Raw genomic sequence first — 23,135 nt, 5'->3', positions numbered from 1 at the left:
GAAAAAGGGTTAACATTTTTATTTGCATTTTCATCCCACGGAGGGGAGGCACTTTTCTTAAATGTTACTAAACCTTTAAAGAGTAAATCTCTCAATGATGGGACGCTACCGGTTTCAATGGTAGCAGAGACAAACCTGCTCCGTTGCAGCCTCTACCTACGACAGTCCAGTTCCAATGTCCTGGATCCCGTTAACCCGTCACCCAAACAACCTGACCCGCTGCATACCTATGGTGGGTCCGTGACCAGGTTAAGGTCTCGGGCGTTGTTTTAGATGACTCTGGTGAGCACAGGAGGTGCAACTATATACAATACACAAGTTCGTGTTGGTCACGCCAGTCCTGTGACCGTGGTCCATGTTTACTATATATAACTAACGAAGTCCATGTACCGGGTGTACACATTTTAGCAATCTTCTAGCAAATCTGGTTATTTTCACTCTGTTCATTAAAACTGGTTAATTAAGCACTTATTTACTAACATTTCTATATGAAAAATAATAAACTATGGAAAACAATAAATGAAAACACCGATACTCTACATTTCTATGGAATCATTAAACTACTGGTACTTCAACATTTTTCAACTACTGGTACCGCTACCATCATTGCGGACGCCCGGTTGCAGAGGCCGGCATGACTTTGCCATCACTCAAAACATGTCGCTCTACCTCCAGGGCATACCAGCCCCACTCTTTCCACTTCTCTTCTTTAGTGCGGGTAGCAATCTCCCGTCGTCGCTGGTTCTATGTCGTCATCTCCATCTGTAACTTCTGGTGGTGTCGTTCCCAGTGAGGGGCATCAGCGTCCGGCCTCGGCTCCCTAGCTGGCTCTGGCTTTAAGTGTACTCTTGCGGCCCCAACAGCCGTTGTTATGCCGCGCGGCAGTGGAACCAGTGGATCTTTAGGCTCCACTCTCGCCGTGACAGGTTGAAGAACCGATTGCTCCGCAGTTGGGGTTGCAGGGTCCAGGTGCTCCGCCTCTGAGGACGGGCCTGGTGATGTGGCCGGGTTTGGTCCGGCCGGGGTCCAGGTGACCGCTGTCATGACAGGGATGAGGGACAGCACCGTTGTTTCTGCAGCTGGAGCTTGACTCAAAGACACCACAGGTTCCACTGCTAGGGTTGATGTGGGCAGCTCGGCGTCCGCCGAGGACGGGGTAGGTGACAGTGTAGGGCTCGCCGCGAACAGGGATTTGGGCAATCAGTAGGGACTGGGTAACCGCTTACCCGCTCTTCACGTGGGATCTCAATCTAGCGGGCTCGCACCGCCATCACCAGGCTCCTCATCTCTTCCCTCCGGTGGTTTAGGATGAACAGGAATTGCGTCCGCATTCTCCTGCACAGTGCTCTCTCTCTTCTTCTATCCATGTTGCAGTCCCGGGAACAGCACGTTTTGGTGACCAGTCCCGCTCCGCCATCTTGCCTCTGCGTTGTCCAGGAACGTTATTGCAGAGTCCTGGAGTCTCTGCTTCTCTTCCGCTGCTGCTACATGCCGTCACCCTGGTGAGGTGGAGGCAGCGCCGCCACACTTCCATCGTCTGGCGCCAACATCTTAGCGCTCCCCCTTGGTTTTCACTCAGCACTCTTTTGCGTGCTGTGGCCCTCTGGGAACTTCCGGTTGCATATCTTTTGGCTGAATAGACAACTAGACCACCTGCAAACAGGCATTGGTATACTCTATTTGCCATGCCCAATGTATTGGAGATTCCAAAAATACAGTAACCCTTAAATATCACATTAAAAACAATTAAATGGTTTGCTGCCTTCTCCTTGTTTTACTCCAAAATTCTACTTGTTGCCGGTGTGCAGCTGGGTCTGTGGCCTTAATTTTTTTTCAAAAAATGACTTCTCGCCACTTCTCACCAGGATCTGTGGTCTTTATTTTTTTTTTTTTAAAAAAAAAAAATCCTCTTGCCATTTCTTACAAAGGTCTGTAGCCTTAATTTTTTAGAAAAACTACGTCTTGCTACCAGGGTCTGTGGCCTTAATTGATTTTTAAAAACTACCTATCGCCACTTTTCATCAAAATCTATGGCCTTAATGTTTTTCTTTTTAAAAAAAAACTACCTCACACCACTTCTCACAAGTGTCAGTGGCCTTTATGTTTTGAAAAGAAAAAAAACAAGGGTCAGTGGCCTACATTTTTGGGAAAAACTATCTCTCACCAATTCTCACCAGGATCTGTGGCCTTAAATCTTTGGAAAAAATTGCTCTCACCAGGGTCTGCGACCATAGTTATTAACAAAATTCTACTTGTCGTCAGTCTGCAGCCAGATCTGTGACTTTTGTTTAAAAAAAAAAAGTAGTCACTGTGCACGAGGTATTGTGGGCTTAACCTATGACAAACCTGTGCTGCAGCAGACACAGCAGAGATCTCAAAACCATCTGTATTACAGCATTGTGCAATCTTGGCTGTGAGGGTCAACCAGGTAAAGAGGCTGATGGGGGCCTATTTAGTATAGGTTTTTTGGAGTGGGGGGAGTCTGTAGATTTTAATCTGCAATACACCACCAACTGATGAAAGCTTGTTGTTGCCTCTGGTCAGCGTGGCTAATGTGAGGAAAGCCGTGCTGCAGTGACTGCCAAGTGACCGCCAAGTTCCCCTAACTGTTACCAGTACTGATTTCTGGGTGGCCATCCTGATGGATGCCTGCTAGGACGTCAAGGTGCCACAGTTACTTTCATCAATGAAGCGTGGCCAAGTCCCCTCTTCATCACAACCACAGTACCACCAAACCCAAAAAGGAAACACAGTTTTATTCCATTATTCAAAGCTGTCGTATTCAGACATAGCTACCTGCCCTGAACAATACATTTTTCAAAATAAATGATTCACATTCCGGGAATGGACACTGATCAGCATGGGTGAGCCACTTCAAGATTAAAAAACAAAACAAACAGTGTACAGTGTGCCTTGCTGTGTGAATATCTCTGAAACCTCATACTGCATTGCACCACACAGCTTTGCGTTACAGTCAAAAACAGCAGCCTACATGCAGTGAAATCTACAGTTGTGCTCAAATGTTTACATACCACAGCAGATTTTTTGCTTTCTTGGCCTTTTTCAAAGAATATGAATGGTAGCACAAAATCTTTTTTTCCACTCATTGTTAATGATTGGATGAAGCCATTTATTGTCAAACTACTGTTTTCTCTTTTTAAATCATAATGACATCAAAAAACATCCAAATGACCCTGATGAAAAGTTCATACCCCAGTTCTTAATACCACTTCTAACATCAATGACAGCTTGAAGTCTTTTGTGGTAGTTGTAGATGAGGCTCTTTATTTTCTCAGATGGTAAAGCTGCCCATTTTTCTTGAGTCTCCAGTTCCTGTAAATTCCTGGGCTTTCTTACATGAACTGCGAGCTTGAGTTCTCCCCAGAGTGGCTCAATGATATTGAGGTCAGGAGACTGAGATGGCCACTCCAGAACCTTCACTTTGTTCTGCTGTAGCCAATGGCAGGTTGATTTGGCCATGTGTTTTGGATCGTTGTCATGTTGGAATGTCCAAATATGTCCCATGCACAGCTTCCAGGTTGATTAGTGCAAATTTGCCTCCATTATTTGTTGATAATGTGCTGCATTCATCTTTCCTTCAACTTTGACCAAGTTTTCTATGCCTTTGTAGCTCACACATCCCACATCATCAGCGATCCACATCCGTGCTTTACAGTAGGAATGGTGTTCCTTTCATCATAGGCCTTGTTGACACCTCTCCAAATGTAACGTTTATGGTTGTGGCCAAAATGTTCGATTTTGGCCTCATCACTCCAAATTACCTTGTTCCAGCAGTTTGGAGGCTTATCTCTGTGCTATTTTGTGCATTGTAGGCAAGATACTTTGTGGCATTTGCACAGTAATGGCTTTCTTCTGGTGACTCAACCATGCAGCCCATTTTTCTTTAAGTGCCTCCTTATTGTGCATCTTGAAACAGCCACACCACTAGTTTTCAGTGAGTCCTGTATTTCACCTGATGTTATTTGTGGATTTTTCTCTTTGCATCCCGACTAATTTTCCTGGCAGTTGTGGCCGAACTGTTTGTTCGTCTACCTGATCGTGGTTTGGTTTTTACAAAGCCCCTGATTTTCCATTTGTTGTTATCAATTCCTTGGATATCTTTTTGTATCCCTTTCCTGTTTTATACAGTTCAACTATCTTTTCCCATAGGTCGGTAAACAATGCTTTTGCTTTTCCCATGACTCACAATCCAGAAACGTCAGTAGCTGGATGAAAGATGCAAGAGTCTGTCTGGACCCCGGAAACTCACTCATCTTTTATGCACACACACTGATTACAAGCAAACAGGTAATAGGTGAGGATGTTACCTTTATTAGCCATTCAAACCCATTTGTGTGAACTTCTGTGCACGTTATCAAGCCAAAATCACCAGGGTATGTGAAATTTTCATCAGGGTCATTTGGATGTTTTTGATTGTCATAATCATTTAAAAAGAGAAAACACAGTAGTTTGACAACAAGAAGCTTCACCCAACCAGTAACCATGAGTAGAAAAAAAGATTTTGTGTTATCATTCATATTCTCTGAAAAAAGACCAAGAAAGCAGAAAATCTGACAGGGTTTCTAAATGTTTGAGCACAACTGTATTAGCTTAATATACCAAAAAATAGTGCATGTACAGCATGCCTTACTGTCTGAAACTTCAAACTGCATTGTATCATATAGCTGTGCGTAGGGGTTAAAAACAAGAGCTTACAGGCAGTGTAATCTATTTGTGGCCAAAGTACCAGCAAACCCAAAAATAGAAACAAAGCTGTCATATTCAGACATAACTGCTTTGGCATGGCTGCTTTGAACAATCATTTTTTCAAAACAAATATTTCTGATTCCCGGGATAGACACTGATTAGCATGGGTGAGCCGCTTCAAGTCTGAATGACTGGGACTGGCAGTAGTAAGTCTAGCTGGCGTATTTCCAACTTCATTCCAAATCTAACTATAAGCTTTTTAAATTCAGCAACTAGACTGTCCCCAACTGAAGCAGAAAATTGGCTCCTCTATAGGAACTCCTAAAACAGGCAGTACGAGAATCGTTCCACTGTTGAAAGCGCAGAGTAGCATGGGCATCTTTTGGAAACCTCACCCCCTTGAAAAACATCACCCCCTTGAAAACAAGCAAAGCAGGAACCTGTCATTTATGGTTTTTGAGCACTCTGTTGGATGGGGTTCCGTGGCCCATCTGTGATTTATTTGGCTGCTGTGTGGTGGATCTCGGGCAATAAGAGCTGTGAGGGTCAACCAGCTAAACACACTGTTTAGGTTTTTTTTTTATAATTTGGTGGTCTGTGGGGGAACTTTGTCAATCTTAGCTGTGGGAGTAAACTAGAAGTTCAGGCTATATAGGGGAGATAATTTGTTAAACTTGTTGCTCTGTGGGTAAACAAAACCAATAATGTATGTCTACCTGCTTTGAACAGTAATATTTTCAAAATAAATGCTTCGGATTTCTGGGATAGACACTAAGCAGCATGGGTGAGCCGCTTCAAGTCTAAATGGCTGGGACTGGCAGTAGCAATTCTTACTGGTGGACTTCTGCTCTCTAGGGGCCTTTTAAAAAAAAAGTTATTCTGTGAGGGTTCCCTTCCAATCTTGGCTGTGATGGTGAAATGTGAGAACCGGATTGGCAGGGTGTAATATAAGCTGGGCTGTGCCTTTGGTGGAAACTGTTTTAACATATGTCCTAACACCACCAAGGATTGGTGCACATTTCTCTATCCGTTTTTCCTCCTAAATTTATTAAACTTATTGCTCTGTGAGGGAAGTCTGGAAATCTTGACTGTGTGGGTGAACTGGGAATACAGGCTCTGTAAGGGCCCTTTTTTAAATTGTTGGTCTGTCGAGAATCTCTGAAATCCATTAATGTGGGGTCACTGTTAAAATGTTTACTTTCTTTATTTACTTGCTATGTAACCATAATTGCTATGGTGACAGATGCCCTTTAAGGCATCTGTGGCACCCCAGTGGTCATGGGCGCCACAGTAGTGTTTCTCTCCTTTCAGGGGCGATGCTATGCTTGGAAGCAGTGGGGAGGTCTCCATGCCAGGTAAGTCTACAGACAACACTTCCTAACTCAGGCCAGAAGGGGGAGCTCAAGACCTGGTTTAGGGAGAGCTTCCATGTGCATTCTGGTCTGGGGAGGGGTTAGAACATACTCACAAGCACACACCAAAAGTGAAACTAACAGAACAGTTTAAGAGAGCAGTGCCTGCGGTCGCTGAGGAGAGCTGTGTGATATAGCCCCCTCAGAACCTAGAGCAGGAACAGGGCCCCAGGGCCCTAGGCTGTGTGGGTGCTTAAGCCCCATCAGCAAAGCCCGGAGAGAAAGCAATTTCACATCCCCTGGCCCAAAGAAAGCCCGAAGGTGCAGCAGCACAACAGTGCCCGGGACTGCAGCTAATCAGATGGTGCCCCCAACAGGCTCGTGCTGCCCGCCATTAGGGAAGGACGACAACGACAACTTGGACAAGGGCCACTGAAGGGCTCCAAGCCACAGAGACCCGTACAATAAAGCGCTACCAGGAAAGTCTCCAACCACCCGGCAGGGTGAATCCCCTCAATGCTCCCAGGCTGACCGGACCACCGTCATCTCTGGACCAGACTCCCGGGCTCGTAACAAGAACTGACCAGTAAAGGAAACTACAGCCCTGTGTTGTCCATTTATTACTGGTGTCCTCAGTCCTGCACCTCAACGTTACAACACTATAGGCTACTACCACCATCATCCTCCCTGGGCCCACAGCTCTGCCTTTGGAGAGCTGAACCATCCAAGCTGCATCGTCATCCACCCCAGCGGAGAAGTCCCGCAGTGGCAGCTAACACTGGCAGCCCACCACAGGTGGTGTCACGAACAACTACCCCCTATCGTCCCCATCCCCAGCCATTTTATTGACACCTGGGGTCACGGAACCAGGCAAGGCCACCGCGGTGTCCGAGGAGAAGCACCGCAGCCTAGCATCGAGTAACCCCTGAACCCATGGTGTGTCACATCTACCTATCCGCATTTGTTTGCAGGGCAATTAGCATGCTCTTACCCCCATTTAGGTTCCTTTTGCAGCCCCTAGCCCTTACTATGACCATTTTACAGCTCAAACTTGGTCTCCCCATCAACTTGTATGGTATTCGTTGTCCGGCTTCAAGATTGGGATCATGTTCAGCTGCCAAACCAGATTTTTTTTTGGTTCGTGCTGGTTCGGCGAACTTGAATATCCACTGATTTGTTCATCTCTAGTCCTCTGTATTGTCTGTATTTGTCTGTAAAAGGGAAAGGGTGGTTCTCAGGGTCAGGCAACTGCTTCAACATAGCTAGCTGCTCAGAATGGCTCTTGGGATAATAATCCTATGTCTGTTTAACTCTAGTCAACCTCCTTGCTCCAGATGTCGCTGGGTGGTGGTGGTGGTGGTGGTCCCACTCCCAGCGTATTCTACTATTTCTTTCTCTATCAGGATTACATTCAGCTTTCTAACCAAAATCCAGTTTTCTCTCTACTCCTGTGTCAGTGTCTTCTGTCACTACATATTATCTTATCCCGACAGGATTTAGTGTAACTCGCTTTGGGCAGGTAGCAACACATGTCACACAAGTATCTGTACATGGTCTGTCCATCTGCCCAAGTCAGCAAATGCCAGATATGCCACAGCCCTGCACTACAAAGTGGACTGCCAGCCCCTTTTTCCGGGACAGGCCCTTTAAACCTTTGTCGCCGGCCTTTTAAAACCTCTCCTTGTGAGCAGCACGTGCGCGCTGGTGTGCGCACTTGCTCTCATTCATGGCACCTGTAGGGAAGATAGCAAGCCTGACACTACCCACATCAGGACATTTCTCCATGGGCGGAGTTCGCGCTTTGGTCTTTCTCTAGCCTCCACATCTAGTCTGCTCCTCTGCATGTCCAGCTCTGAACCAACTGCCGCCTATGATTTATTAGTGTTTTCAGCAGTCACAGCTATCTATATGATGTATATGCAGCAGCAAAACACCTTACATGATGTACGGTATATGCTGCAGTCACAGACGCCTGCTCGCAGGGGCATTAAAGTTCATCTGTGAGCGTAGCTCTCACCGCCACACAATTACAGACAAAAAAATCCATTTACCTGTGGCCAAACATTTCTGTGCTTCAGGACACAACATAAACCATATGAAAGTTGTCATATTAAAAGGCAACTTCAGATCACAGAGCCATCGCAGGGTCTGGGAATACAAATTCATTAAAATGTTTAACTCTGTGGACACAGGACTCAACCTGTCAGGAGGATTTATGGCCCATCACAAAATCTGAGGAGTCTGCTCCAGAGACTCACCAGACCTCTGATCCTACATGGATATTGGGACAATAAAACTCTCACACCACTAATCAAAGCTAATTAAGGATTCACTTTCTAAGCTCAGTGTTTGTTTATTTAAATGTATTTTATTATTATGCCATCCCTCTGCTCTGTTTGTGCATATATTGGTGTTTCTTCAGATATTTTGTCATACCATGCCTGATGAAGGGACCTGAGATGTCTCGAAAGCTTGCTTTGTAACATCACTTTATTTTATTTTAGTTAGCCATTAAAAGGTATCACAAGATTATAATTTTGGTCCTCTCACTGAGAACATTCAATGGGAGAGCCAGTCACATTCACTCTTCTCCTATATTTGCTGGCTGAGCTCTTCCTTTAATGCCAGCTATAGTTTCTCTATACTGGTCTGGTGTTGTCATCCAGACTTATTGGTTGCTGTAGTACTTTATTGTTATGTGCGGTTGTGGTATTAACCCTTGTTGTCCTTTTGTTGCTGCATTACTTCCCTTGCTTTTCCATTTAATTTCTTACATTTTATTCCTGTGAGTGTGCAGTGTGCCTGAGTTTCTGTGATCCCTGTCTCATTTTTGTTTCCATCACCCTCTTGCCGCTTCCTTCTCTGGGGGGAGGGGGAACAGGTCATCGTTAATCAGGAGTATAGTAAGGCACGGGACTCGTGTGTCTCCACCATCAGGGTTAATCCTAGCGTGTAGGACAGTATAGGCGCCCCTGTCACTTGCTATCCCGCAGTCACATTGTGACATTATAGTTGGCCCTACTTTCACTACATTTCAACATGAAACCGGTTGTTGCACTAGTGAGACAATTGCAAGCCTTGTCTCTTCGGGTCGCTAAATTAAAAGAGACAGTGCAGCAGCAAGCTCAGTCTGCCACACAGGAGCAATTAGTCCTGGCCCATGGATCATCAGAAGCTAAACTGCTTCTCCTGGAAAGATTTTTGTAGAAACACAGACGATTTGCTAATTTCAAAGAGGTGTGTAATTTAAACTTTCGTTTATATCCCCTCGCCTCTGGTGATGAGGAACAGCATGTGGGAATTATTGTCTCTCTTTAGTGGTGAGCCTCAAGCTTGGGCTTTTTTCTTATCCTTTGGATGACCATTTCTTTTGAATAAGCACAACTTTCTCCAGAAAGTCTGGGACACCACACCTCACAGACCAACAAAGGTAAACTATAGCTGGCATGGGTGGAAGGATTCAACTAGCATAAATAGGAGGGGAGCAGATGTGATAGGCTTCACCACAACATGTGATCGAAAGGACCAAGCAGACCAGGAAAGATTAACTCTTGCCAGCTTGCCTATGAATCAACACACACCAGGTCGAAACCAGAGTCTGCCTGTATTGATCTCAAACAACAGAGAAACCATTGGAAGGAGTGTCAGAGTTTGTCCAAGAGGGTAAGGGAGGCCCTAATTATGTATGAGACCCATTCTTTTTTGCAGTATGCTATGTCTTTGGTAAAACTTATTGAATGCTGATTTTGGCAAAGGCCTTATGAATCTAAAACATCCTGGGAAGGTGTTACTGTACCAGCATTACCTCCGAAAAGCCTTACCAAGCCCATAAATCCTGGAAAGCAGGGATGGGAAATCTTTTTACTGCCAGGGGCTATTTGGAATTTTCTACCAACCTTCGGGGGCCACACCAAATCATCAACTTGAAAGCTACCCTACTATATTTGTTCAAACAATTAATTCACCTCTAATGTGGTGGCTACAGCTACTTCTTTTTGGTGCGGCTGTGATGTCTGGTGATATTGATCATGTAGTTTCTCACAACTGCTTTTCCAGGTTTGTCTTGGTCTGAAGAGGCTGGGGGCATACACATCACAGGAGACGCTGGGGCATATATATATATATATATATATATATATATATATATATATATATATATCACAGGAGACACTGGGGCGCATAAAGTACAGGAAACACTGGCGGTACACCTCACAGGATGGGCTAGGGCATATACATCCCAGGAGTGGCTGTGGCATATACATCACAGGAGAGGCTGGGGAATATACATAATAGGAGAGGCTGGGGCATATGCATCCCAGGAGAAACTGGGGCATATACATCACAGGAGGGGATGGGGCTTATACATCCCAGGAGAAGCTGGGGCATATACATCCCAGGAGAGGCTGGGACATATACATCCTAGGAGGGCTGGGGCAGATACATCCTAGGAGAGGCTGGGGCATGTACATCACAGGAAAGGCTGGAGCATGTACATCACAAGAGAGGCTGAGGCATACACATCACTGGAGAGCCTGGGGCATAAACATTACAGGAGAGACTACGTGGCAGCATGGAGAGCATCAGGAGGCAGCACGGAGAGCACCAGGAGGCAGCACGGAGTGCACTAGGAGGCAGCACGGAGAGCACTACATGGCAACACGGAGAGCACTACATGGCAGCACGGAGAGCACTAGGAGGCAGCATGGAAAGCATTAGGAGGCAGCATGGAAAGCACTAGGAGGCAGCAAGGAGAGCAGTACGTGGCAGCATGGAGATCACTACGTGGCTGCACGAACAGCACTACAACATGGCAGCACGGACAGCACTACATGGCAGCACGGAGAGCTCTAGGAGGCAGAATGGAGAGCACTAGAAGGCAGCACAGAGAGCACTAGGAGGCAGCACGGAGAGGACTACGTGGTAGCACAGAGAGCACTACGTGGCAGCATGCAGAACACTACATGGCAGCATGAACAGCACTAGGAGGCAGCACAGAGCGCACTAGGTGGCAGTACAGACAGGAATGGGGGGTACACAGCACTTGGTGGTACACACAGTACTAGGGGGTACACACAGTACTCGGGGGTACACAGCACTGGATGGGGGGGGCAGTGATGGGTTGCGGACTCACAGTACTGGGGGGAGAAGTCACTCAGCACAGGTCCGGGAGGCATGTACAGCAGGGAGGCCAGTAAATCTGCTGCACCTCTTAAGGGTGCTTTACACACTGCGACATCGCTACCGATATATCGTCGGGGTCACGTCGTTAGTGACGCACATCCGGCGCCGGTAGCGACATCGCAGCATGTGACACCAAGGAGCGACAATCAACGATCGCAAAATTGTTCAAGAACGGTGATCGTTGACACGTCGCTCCTTTCCTTAATATCACTGCTGCCACAGGTACGATGTTGTTCGTTGTTCCTGCGGCATTACACATCGCTATGTGTGTCATCGCAGGAACGACGAACATCTCCTTACCTGTGTCCACCGGCAATGCGGAAGGAAGAAAGTTGGTGGGATGTTACGTCCCGCTCATCTTCGCCCCTCCGCTTCTATTGGTCGGCCGCTTAGTGACGCCGCAGTGACGTCGCTATGACGCCGAATGCACCTCCCCCTTGAGGGAGGGATTGTTCGGCGGTCACAGCGACGTCGCTGACAAGGTATGTGCATGTGACGCTGCCATAGCGATAATGTTCGCTATGGCAACGAGCACAAAATGTCGCACGAACGACGGGGCGGGTGCTATCACGCTCGACATCGCTAGCAATCGCTAGCGATGTCGCAGCGTGTAAAGCACCCTCTACTCTGTGGGACGGGAGCACAGCACGCTCCTTATCCCGCCCACAAGGTAAGAACTGAGCATGCTAGCACAGGCTAGGGTTGAGCCTAGAATTTACAGGCTGCAGTTAAGTCCCAGAAGGACGTACTAGCGTCTTCAGTAGTAAGTCTGTTAAAATGTACGGGCTGCAATCAGGATCTGGAAGGAGCCCGTACATTCTAGCATATACCCACAGGCCAAAGTGGGACCACAGAAAAAGTCACCCCCGGGCTGCAAACAGCCCACAGGTCGGAGGTTCCCCACCCCTGCTGTAGAGGGAAAACCTCCACCCCACTCAAAACGAGTGCAGTCTGTTCTTCTGTAGCAAAAAGAAACACTTTATCTGTGCCTAACACTCTGTACCCAAAGAAAAGACAGTAGTCGGAAAACTCCTAGACCCAGGTTGTTTGGGGGATCCCAACCTAGCTCTACGTATATCTTCCACAATGGTGTCTTCATGTTTAATACACGCAAGGGTTAAGGTTGTGGGCCAAGAAATCTCTATTACAGTTTTTCTTGATAGTGTTTCCGGACAAACATGATAGATGAACATTTTGCTCGTTCTTCAGAGTTGGATTTGAAGTTGTTATCAAATCTTGTTCAGATATTTGCCATTGATTCCTCACCTCATACTCATGGGCACCATTTTGAGTGGGTACAGGGGTTGGAACGCCATATAAAAAGGTACTGCATTCAGAGCAGATATTGTCACGATTACTATGGGATAGCGAGGAACCCCGGCTCCTAAACTGTCCCTTAAGTTAAGGGGTCTTATGCTATCCCTAATCTCAGGTATACTCCTGAATGTGCATATAGCTGAGTCTCCTTCCTGGCCCTGCTCCTGATCAGTCCTGATTTGCTTCCCACTCTTCCTATGGAGGGAGTGTGATGAAACCCACAAATAAAGACAGACAAGGGAAAACCAAAACTCTGTCACGCTGCATGCCCACACAAAGGTTAAGACAAAAAGAGATTCAGAAGGAAAAAGAAGAGCAGGAGGGAAGTTACTAAACAACAGGAGTAAACTCCACAATTGCACCAAGCAATAAGCAAAACTTTCTCCAGAATGTCTGGGACACTACACCTCATAGTCCAACAGAGACAAACTATAGCTGGCATAGGTGGAAGGATTCAACCAGCATAAATACGGTAGCAGATGTGATAGGCCTCCCCAAAACATGTAATTAAAGGAGCAAGCAGCAGGCCATCAGAAATTATCTCTCACTACCCAGCCTAGGAATTAGCACACAACAGGTCGAGGAGGACTCTGCTTGTGTTTATCCCAGACACCAGAGAAACCATCAGGCAGAGTGTCAGAATCTGCAATCTGAACAGAGCCCAACGCCGCCATGACAGTTGATGAAGATTGTGCAAGATTCCATGTGACAGAGTGCCGCCCCCGTGTCAGCAGCCGGGCTGCTCGGATCCGGATCCACAGTGGCTTGAGGGGCGTCCGGACCCGGGGGTGATGCGGCCACCCAAATGAAGGGGGGTATTTACAGGGGATTATGTTTAGAGTTCGTGACGCCACCCATGGTGTGTGGTAATGTGGAGTACCACCGCTGTGGTTGGGAGTAAACAGGGGCGATGGAGTGGGGCAGCCGGATGTTAGAACCCTCCACGGGTAGGGGGGATGCCCCAGGACTCGGTGATGGCGTTCAGGGAGTGCCGTGGGGAGCAAAGGGGTCACTTGTGTGCCGCCCCCGTGCCAGCAGCCGCCGCTACTCGGATCTGGACTAAAGGGGTGGTGGCTCGAGGGTCTCCAGACCCGGGGGTCTCACGGACACGCCGAATAAAATGGGAGATGCAGATGTACGGGCTAGGCCGTAATAGGTGCGTGACGCCACCCACGGTGTGTGGTGAGGTGGGACACCACCGCTGCTGTTACGGGGCATCCAGTGGACATGTTGTGCAGCAAGTTTTAACCCCTCCGTGGGCAGGGATGGTGGCCCCGGGACCCGGTGGCTCTGGTGCACGGGAGATCGCGGCTGCAGGGGGAGTGTTGGTGTACTCACTGTCAGTAGTAAAACATGCAAGTCTCTCGTAAACCAAGGTGGTGGTGGCCATTGCTGCGGCCGGTTGCGTTCGGGTTCCCCCACCCGGCTGGTGGTCTCTATCCTTGCCCTGCACCTTTTTAGTAGAAAAGACTTGCTTGTATGAAACGTAGGAGTCCGCTCCCGGCTGGATGTGGCCTAAGGAGCCGTGCCCGCAGACGCTGGCCCGTGGGATCTATGGGCCTTGGCGGTGACCCCTTATCCCTAATCGGTGGGCTGTTGTCTTCTATGAGGGACTTTGGGTGGGACAGGACCTCTAGTCCTGGCCTCAATCGGTTAATTAACCAGTTCCAGTAGCTTCTGGTTCCTGGCTTCAGGGTCCGAGTACCCCCCTTTGTGCTACGGTTTCCGGGTCGGTTCCCTGTGTCGGTACCGGCAGGCTACAACCGTGGCCCGATCCACCTCGGTTCCACTGAGCCATCTTCCTGTCTCCTGTCGATGGAGACCACCGTCTGCCTCCTAGCCAGTGGCACCAGGGCTCCTACCCTGGTACCTTTCAGTTTACTTCAGGCCTGACACACAGGTCTGACCTCCACTACTCAACTCCAAGACTGAACTGAACTGAACTGACTACTTTCTCGCCCTGGGCTGTCTAAACCCCTGGATGGGCGTGCACCAACCGCCTGGCCACGCCCAATGGTGTGTCTAATTGTCCCTAAGGGGGGTGACTAGGGTTTAATGGTTGGCTGTGTGTTTCCTAATGAGGAAAAGGTGTAATGTGGGGGCCTATTTGTGACTACCTGGTTTTGCCAGGGTGTCACACTCCCCTTTGGTTAAACACAGACCGTCTGCAGGCTGTCCGACCATCCGACCACCACCGGTTTATTTTTACTGCAGAAAGATAAAAGGAATAAAACATTTACAAGCATAATAACATTTGTACATTTAAGCAAATTTGTTTTTCTTCCCTTACGGGAGGCATATTGCTTGAATGTTACACATGTAAAACCGGGACGGGACGGGACCGGGTCCTTCTCGCCTTTACCACCCAAGCAAACCGAACCCTGGTGTCACTGCTAAGCACTGGTGCGCACCCCTTGCCCAAGTTCAGGTTAAGTCCGGGTGTTGCCCAAACGGGCCGGGTAAAAAGTCCCTTACCCGGCAGTCCTTTTCAAGGGCCCCACGTCCAAGGGCCCCCTGACCCGCAGGATAGTCACCGGTCCCAATGGTGACTGGGCCTCAGTCTACTCTACCGCAGGCCCATAGTCCAATCAGTCTCTCCGGAGACTGCTGCAAAGTGTGGAGAAGGTTGGTCTGGGGACTATTTACAAGGCCCAAAAATGTATGGGTTGGCCTGCAAGTTCTCAGCCATTGTTTTTATTTTTAACTTAGAACAGGAACTTCAAAAAGCACACTGTCCCAACGGGGAACTGAACTGTGGGTAGCCGGGAACCACTACCACTGCATGGAGCTGCGCGGCTCCCCCAGCTGCCTGGAGATGGGCTTTCCGAACCAAGTGCAGTACATCCCCGGGCTGTAAACCTTCAAGGGGGCACCGTTTCCTCCTGGGGCCGAGCCGTCCGGGGCTCTGTCTATGAATGGATCAGCGGAAGCGGGAGGGTCTGCGTTGCTTTATCCTGACAGAGTGCTGCTGACGAAGCTGGTTTCTCGTGGGCCCACACCACCGCTATCATTCTCTGCATCTCCTCCTTCCAGCCCAGCGCCTATTGCATCGATTCGACCCTCACCTGGACACAGAACCGCGCCAACTTCCGTTCTAACCAAGCAGCGGTCCCCAGCGGCAAACGGTTCCATTCTGGCTCCTCCACTCCTTTGGCCGGAGCGGCAGCTGCCGCTGTCTCCTCACCTGCCACATCCACTGGCGCCACTCCCGTCGTGGCCGGGCAGACTGCCGGAGCCGACATCCTTCCTGTGGCAGGCGGATCACCACCAGCTGCTACACGGGGAGTCACCACCGGAGTCTCGGGGTCCGCCACTCCTGCGACCCGAGTGGGAGCTGCAGCTTCCTCACCGGCCGCTTCCCTCGCGGGCGCCGCCGCTCCAGCGGTCGGCGCGGGGCCGGCATCGGGTTTAGGAGCAGACATCCTACATCTGCTCCCCCTTGGTCTTTTTCTGGCACTCCTCTTTTAGGCCTGCAAGTTTCGTTTTTGCGACTTCCGGCCTCGCTTTTTAATTGCATTCCCAGGGGGCGGGGCTTTGACTCTCGCGCCCTTTTTGCGGGGAAGAAGATGCTGAGCTGTAGTTTTTCACGCCAAAATGGCGACCAAAATGGCGACCAAAATGGCGACTTATGAAAATTTAGCAACGGATCACCGCTGACTGTCCAATACAAGGCGCACTTCCACAAGGTAAGTGGATGGGTAAGTATCCTGTTCGTGACGCCAAGTTTCGGGGTGTGCCGTCCCCGTACCAGCAGCCGCCGCTGCTCGGATCCGGACCTTCAGGGGTGGTGGCTCGAGGGTCTCCGGACCCGAGGGTCTCGCGGACACGCCGAATAAAATGGGGGACCTAGATGTACGGGCTAGGCCGTAATAGGTTCGTGATGCCACCTACAGTGTGGTGAGGTGAGATACCGCCGCTGCTGTTACGGGGCACCCGGGGGAGATGTTGTGCAGCAAGTTGTTAACCCCTCTGTGGGCAGGGATGGTGGCCCCGGGACCCAGTGGCTCTGGTGCAGTGGAGATGGCGGCCGCAGGGGGAGTGTTGGTGTACTCACTGTCAGTAGTACAACACGCAAGTCTCTGTAAAACCAAGCTGGTGGTGGCCGGTGCCGCGGCCGGTTGCGTTCGGGTTCCCCCACCCAGCTGGTGGTCTCTATCCTTGTCCTGCACCTTTTAAGTAGAAAAGACTTCCTTGTATGAAACATAGGAGTCCGCTCCCAGCTGGATGTGGCCTAAGGAGCCGTGCCCGCAGACGCTGGCCTGTGGAATCTATGGGCCTTGCAGGTGACCTATTATCCCTAATCGGTGGGCTGTTGTCTTCTATGAGGGACTTTGGGTGGGACAGGACCTCTAGTCCTGGCCTCAATCGGTTAATTAACCAGTTCCAGTAGGTTCTGGTTCCTGGCTTCAGGGTCCGAGTACCCCCCTTTGTGCTACGGTATCCGGGTCGGTTCCCTGTGTCGGTACCAGTGGGCTACAACCCTGGCCCGGTCCACCTCGGTTCCACCAAGCCGTCTTCCTGTCTCCTGTCGACGGAGACCACCGTCTGCCTCCTAGCCAGTGGCACCAGGGCTCCTACCCTGGTACCTGTCAGTTTACTTCAGGCCTGACACAAAGGTCTGACCTCCACTACTCAACTCCAAGACTGAACTGAACTGAACTGACTACTTTCTCGCCCTGGGCTGTCTAAACCCCTGGATGGGCGTGCACCAACCACCTGGCCACACCCACTGGTGTGTCTAACTGTCCCTAAGGGGGTTGACTGGGGTTTAATGGTTGGCTGTGTGTTTCCTAATGAGGGAAAGGTGTAATGCTGGGGCCTATTTGTGACTACCTGGTTTTGCCAGGGCATCACTCTTGCATACTCACACAGTCCAAAGAGCTGACATCGACAACTGGATAAACCAAAGTTCTGGACACCGCTGCTGCTGAGGGGAGCTAGTTTGGGTCCCGGCCCCGATGGTGCTGCCTGATGATCTGTGACCTTTCTCCTAGCACTTAGTTCACTTCTTTGTTGGTCCCGGTAGCATAAAACTAGTTGGGTTCCGCTCCCCAGTGTGGCTAACTGTGGGAGCTTGCTCTCAGGGTTCACGCTTGAGATTTTCTGGATAGTTTTTGGTGGAAAGTCCTATCCCCCTCGTTGCGCTAGTACCCTGATTTTGGAGCGGGTGGAGATCGGATCTTGAAGCCTCCGTTCTCCTCGGGTATATTGTCAGGTTGCCTGAAGCTACTCCCTGACCTAGGGTCCACGTACTCCGTCGTTCCCTGGTCCCAGCCCGGTGATGGTATAAGGCCGCCGGCTGTCCTCCTCAACAGTTCTGTGTCCCCTGTCACAATCCCCTGGGACCGGGGGTCCAGCTCCTACTATACCCAGACCACCATCTGCCACCTAGTTGCTTCCAAGGAGCCCTTGCTCCTGACCTCCTCTCTTGTTCACTTACTACACTTCACTCTCCAACTACCAACTCACTGATTACATTACTGACTGACACTCCTGACCTCCCCTTACCAACCTCCCAAGTGGGCGACCCTATTCCACTCAGGCCGTCCAGTGGTGTGTCTGGTGGGTGTGGTGCAGAGTGTACCTAGGACTTTAATTGGCTGATGTAGACAACACCATGTAGTTGGGGACCCATAACCAAGGAGGAGATGGATATTGCACAAAAGGGCAGATTGCACAATACCCTGTGACGACCTGATAGTCCAGGGCATCACAACAGTAACCCTCCTTCTAAAGGGGCCTCTAACCTAACTAGGTGCTCAGCATGGATATCTGATGCTGGTATACAAGTCATCTCTTCAGGACATAACTTCGCCAATGAACCAAGTACTGTAATGAACGTCAATCAAAATGAGAATAACTATTTTGGACACATGAAATTCTAATGTCCCATCAACTAAAGCCTGCTTTACACGGTACGATCTATCGTGCAATTTCACGATCGATCGTACCCGCCCCCGTCGTTTGTGCGTCACGGGCAATTAGTTGCCCGTGGCGCACAAAGTCGTTAACCCCCGTCACACGCACTTACCTGCTGTGTGACATCGCTGTGGGCGGCGAACATCCTCTTCCTGAAAGGGGAGGGACGTTCCGCGTCACAGCGACGTCACACAGCGGTCAGCCAATAGAAGCGGAGGGGCGGAGATGAGCGGAACGTAAACATCCCGCCCACCTCCTTCCTTCCGCATAGCCGGCGGGTGCCGCGGGATGGAGGTAAGCTGCTGTTCATCATTCCCGGGGTGTCACACGGAGCGGCGTGTGCTACCCCGGGAACGATGAGCAACCGGCGCCATTTTAATTAAACGAGATTATGAAACCGAGAGACGAGTACACGACTAACAATTTGTGAGCGATACTGCGTTGCTCGGAGGTGTCACACAGCCCGACGTCGCAAGCGATGCCGGATGTGCGTCACAAAAAACGTGACTCCGACGATCTATCGCACGATAGATCGTCTCGTGTAAAGCACCCTTAAGACCAGTGTCAGAGGAAAGGCAAGAGGGGACCCGCATATTTCTTTAATAGAGATCTTTGGAAAAAATTATGAATTTTTTAAGATGCTGGTAACGCTAGGCAGAAAGCAACCTTATTAATGACTCCTGTGATTTTGTATGGACCAATAAACCGAGGTCCTAACTTCAGTGAAGATATCTTAGGCTTAATGTTTCTTGTAGATAACTATGACAGATCACCCACACACAGGTCTGGACCAGCCACATGTCTACAGTCATGCCATGTTTATGCTTAGAACCCATGTCATGCAAATTCTACTGAACCCTCTCCCATGTAGATGATTAATGCTGAGACCAATTGGTCCTCCGCAGGTACCCCTAACAAGTGCCCCTCCTGAAACGTACAGAACTGGGGATGCCAACACAAAAAAAGGAGATACACCAGAAGATTGATGGTAGAGATTATTGATGAAAAATTCGGCAAGAGGAAGGTACAAGGACCTTCCTGATTATCAGAAACAAAACAACGCAAATATTGTACTGCTACAAATTCTGATTCATGCGTTCTGTTTGCCCATTAGAGTGTGGAATGCTGACAAATGAGATACATTAATCTGTTAGAAAGTTCTCCAAAAGTTGCCAATAAACTGAGGGGGTAGGATGATGATGGTGGAGGATTTGTCTCGTGACGCCACCTGCGGTATGCAGCCAGGGAATAGTCGCCGCTGCTGTCGCTGTCCTCCGGGGCGGATGGTTATAGCAACTAAGATGTTTCTGCTCCCCACAGGTGGAGCGGGCCCCAGGGAGGATGATGAGGGGAGGATGATGAGGGGAGTAGTAACCAGCAAGGAAAGGCGGACACAGTCTCTGCGGGTTCAAGGTCTTTTTACTCACAGTCCTGGTTTACCCGGAGATGTCGGCCACTGCTGTGATGGGCCCCAACCAATCCCGAGCAATTCAAGGTCACTGCTGGTGTTCTCACTGTGAGTCCTTTCTGGTCGGGGTCCCTCCAATCCCGGTCTAGATGGAATATGGAACGGGCTGCGGGTGTTTCCTGCACTTTCCGTAGACCCTGGAATCCCATGTAGTTGTAGAGATCCCGGGCCGAGCTATCTGCTCCAAGCCGCGGGTCCTATGGAGCTCCCAGAAGTGTGAGGTAAAAGAATATTGGACCGAGGTCCCAAGTGTGTCTCTCACCCCAAGCTGTGCTCGGAGCTAACTGCCTCTGTGTGAAGATGCTCCTTCTCTTTTCCCCAAGTGGTGCCCGCCCCCCAGGTGGTTATTCGGGAACATCCCATGCTTCGTGATGGCCACCCCTCCTATCTACCCCAGGCCACATCCCCCCCGGTGGGAAAGCACCTAACTGTTTGTGAATGAGAGAAACACCAGCGATTAACCTCTCCTTACCCGGGATGAGTACTACATCTTAAGGGAGATGCAGTACCCTGTGGCAACATTATTAGAGGGTACACCATGGAGTTTGATAATCTCACGTACAAACAACGGGGCTAAGATCTTAGCATTAGGTAACGACGATAAGGCGATAAAATATTTCATCTTAAAAAATCTATCCACCACCATCAAAATTGCCATATTTCTAGCAGAGGAAGGTAAATCCGTAATAAAGTCCATGGAAATGTCTGTCCAAGGTTGATTAGGATCACTCAAAGGCTGCAAACATTCCAAAGGACAACAGTGAGATGCCTTTGAGCACAGATGGCACACGCAGAAGCGACGCATTATGAGATGCAGAGTACTTTTTACCTCAGGGTGACCAACCAGGACAGAATCATGATGCTCTCCCAGAACTTTAAGATGAAGATTCAGGGGAACAAACGACTTGTTCACCAGAACCTCAGATTGTGCATCACCTTCAAAAAACGATAAATGGCCAATATGTAAGAGCTAACTCCTTATACAGAAAACCTACAAGAGCTAGATAGAATTAATAGCCAGAAAAATTAATAAAAATGATATCTTAATTAAAAAAATGGTTCAAAAATAGACAACAAAAATCAGATGATAAACTAGGAACATTTTCTCCTCATTACGTCCACTATAAATACATGTGAGCATCACAGAATTAATAAATAGCCACTATGTTAAATATACAAAATACCAAAAAACAATCACAAGGGGTCACTGTTGTACAAAAAGAGGCACAAGGTATAATCCAGTTAGTATAAATTATTGAAATATATAGATCCACTTAGGTTGGTGCACATTTCTTCAAAAACTATATACAATACTTGTACAAAAAAAAGTTTTTTAGTGAGTCATGCAATATAAAATGATTAAATAATTTACCTTGGGCATGGAGGGGCAGGTACTGACAAAGTGTCACCTTTTGCCACAGAAAAAAACAAACTCCCCCTTTTAAGAGTAGTGGAGTTTTTCCCACCCAAATGGGATGTCCCTCCAAGCTGCATGGGCTAGAGTTAGGTCTCCAGAGGTAATGTTGATAGAGTTACACCTTCTCAGAGAGTCTTGGTTTTATGAGACTTCTGCCAAAAACAGTGATCAATATGTATTACTAAAGATATGGCACACTCAAGACAAAGAGTAATTTCAAACATTACCAACGCCTCCTTTACCCTCTCGAACACAACCTGGAAAAACTGGTTTTTGAGTGTAGGGTCGTTCCATGGACCAGCACTGGAATTCCGTGCCATAATCATCTGCAGACCAATTCCCCTGTTGCAGTGAATGGTTTTTGACCTGGCTAAAGATATTTTATCTGGATCATCACAGATGAGCCTGAGTGCTGAGAAAAACTTTTCCATCAACAGTAAAAAACAGTGACTCAGGGGGCAAGAAAAAAGCCCATACTTGTGGGTCCCCACTCAAGAGGGAGACCAGAATTCCCACCGCGTGTGCCTCTCTACCAGAGGAGCGGGTACATAGACAGATATACTGTATAACTTACATGCTTCTCTAAAGATAACAAACTGGCTGCGCTCACCTAAAAAATATTTCTGGTAGGGGCAGTTTGGGTTCAGATGATCCAGTGACCAAAACAGTGGTGGTGTGGCGAACTGTGTTTGCTACTGTACTGGCCCCTTTATTTCAGCCACCTGCAGAGACAAGTTCTGTAATTGCTTCAATATCACAGCAACTAAGTTCATGCTGGGGTATAAAGTGTGTCCAGCTATAATGTTACAATAACTATGGGATAGCTTGGAACCAGGGCTCCTAAGCTGTCCCTCAAGCTTGGGGCTCTATACTATCCCTAATCTCCTGAAGGTAATGATGCCTGAGTCCCTTTCCTGGCCCTGCTCCTGACTAGTAATGGGCAAACTCAAACTGTAGATTTTGATGTCTATACTGGACACCTAGTGTCCGTGCACGGACCCCGAACACGGATTTCTCACGAAGTCCATGTTACTGTTCAGGTACGACCACCTGGATAAGAGTAAAATAAAATGGGTAGAAAAAAGCAAAATAGAGATTAAAATAGGAGAGTTATACTTACCGTCTCCCCTCAGCTGTCACACTACTTCCCAGTCAGCTCATTAGCTCTCATGCATATTCACTGCTTTCCCCATCCACCCTTTGTAATAGTGTCTGTGATTGGTTGCAGTCCGGCATGCTAGTGTGTCGGCGCCTGTGATTAGCTGTGAAATGTAAAAATAAATAATTTGAAAAAAATGGCATAGGGTCCCCCCCATATATTGATACCCAGTGCAGATAGAGCAGACGGTTGCAGGTTACAGCCCCAGCTGTGTGCGTTATCTTGCCTGCCTATCAAAATATGAGGGACTCCATGCGGCTCTGTTTAAATTGTTTAAATAAATCATTTTAAAAAACGGCATGCGGACACACCAATTTTTATACCAAGCCAAGATAAAGCGGACAGCTGAAGGCTCCTATTCTCAGGCTGAGGAGGCACATGGTTGTTGTGATCCCTAGCCTAATAATAGGGCCTGCTGCTGTCCGAAGTTTTTGCATCCATTAGATGCTACAATTCCAGTGCTCTACCCGGCTCATCCTGATTGCTCTGGTGCGGTGGCAATCGGGGTAATATAAGGGGTTAATGACAGCTGTGATTTGTCAAAAGAAGGCATGTCAGCCAAAACATCAGTGTCGGGGTTTTTCTGGTCATCACTCTCTGCAGAAGGTAACCTTT

This window comes from Anomaloglossus baeobatrachus, chromosome 1 (genome assembly GCF_048569485.1).
Source record: "Anomaloglossus baeobatrachus isolate aAnoBae1 chromosome 1, aAnoBae1.hap1, whole genome shotgun sequence".
NCBI classification, from domain to species: Eukaryota; Metazoa; Chordata; class Amphibia; order Anura; family Aromobatidae; genus Anomaloglossus; species Anomaloglossus baeobatrachus.
Note: the sequence above shows the minus strand (reverse complement) of the source record.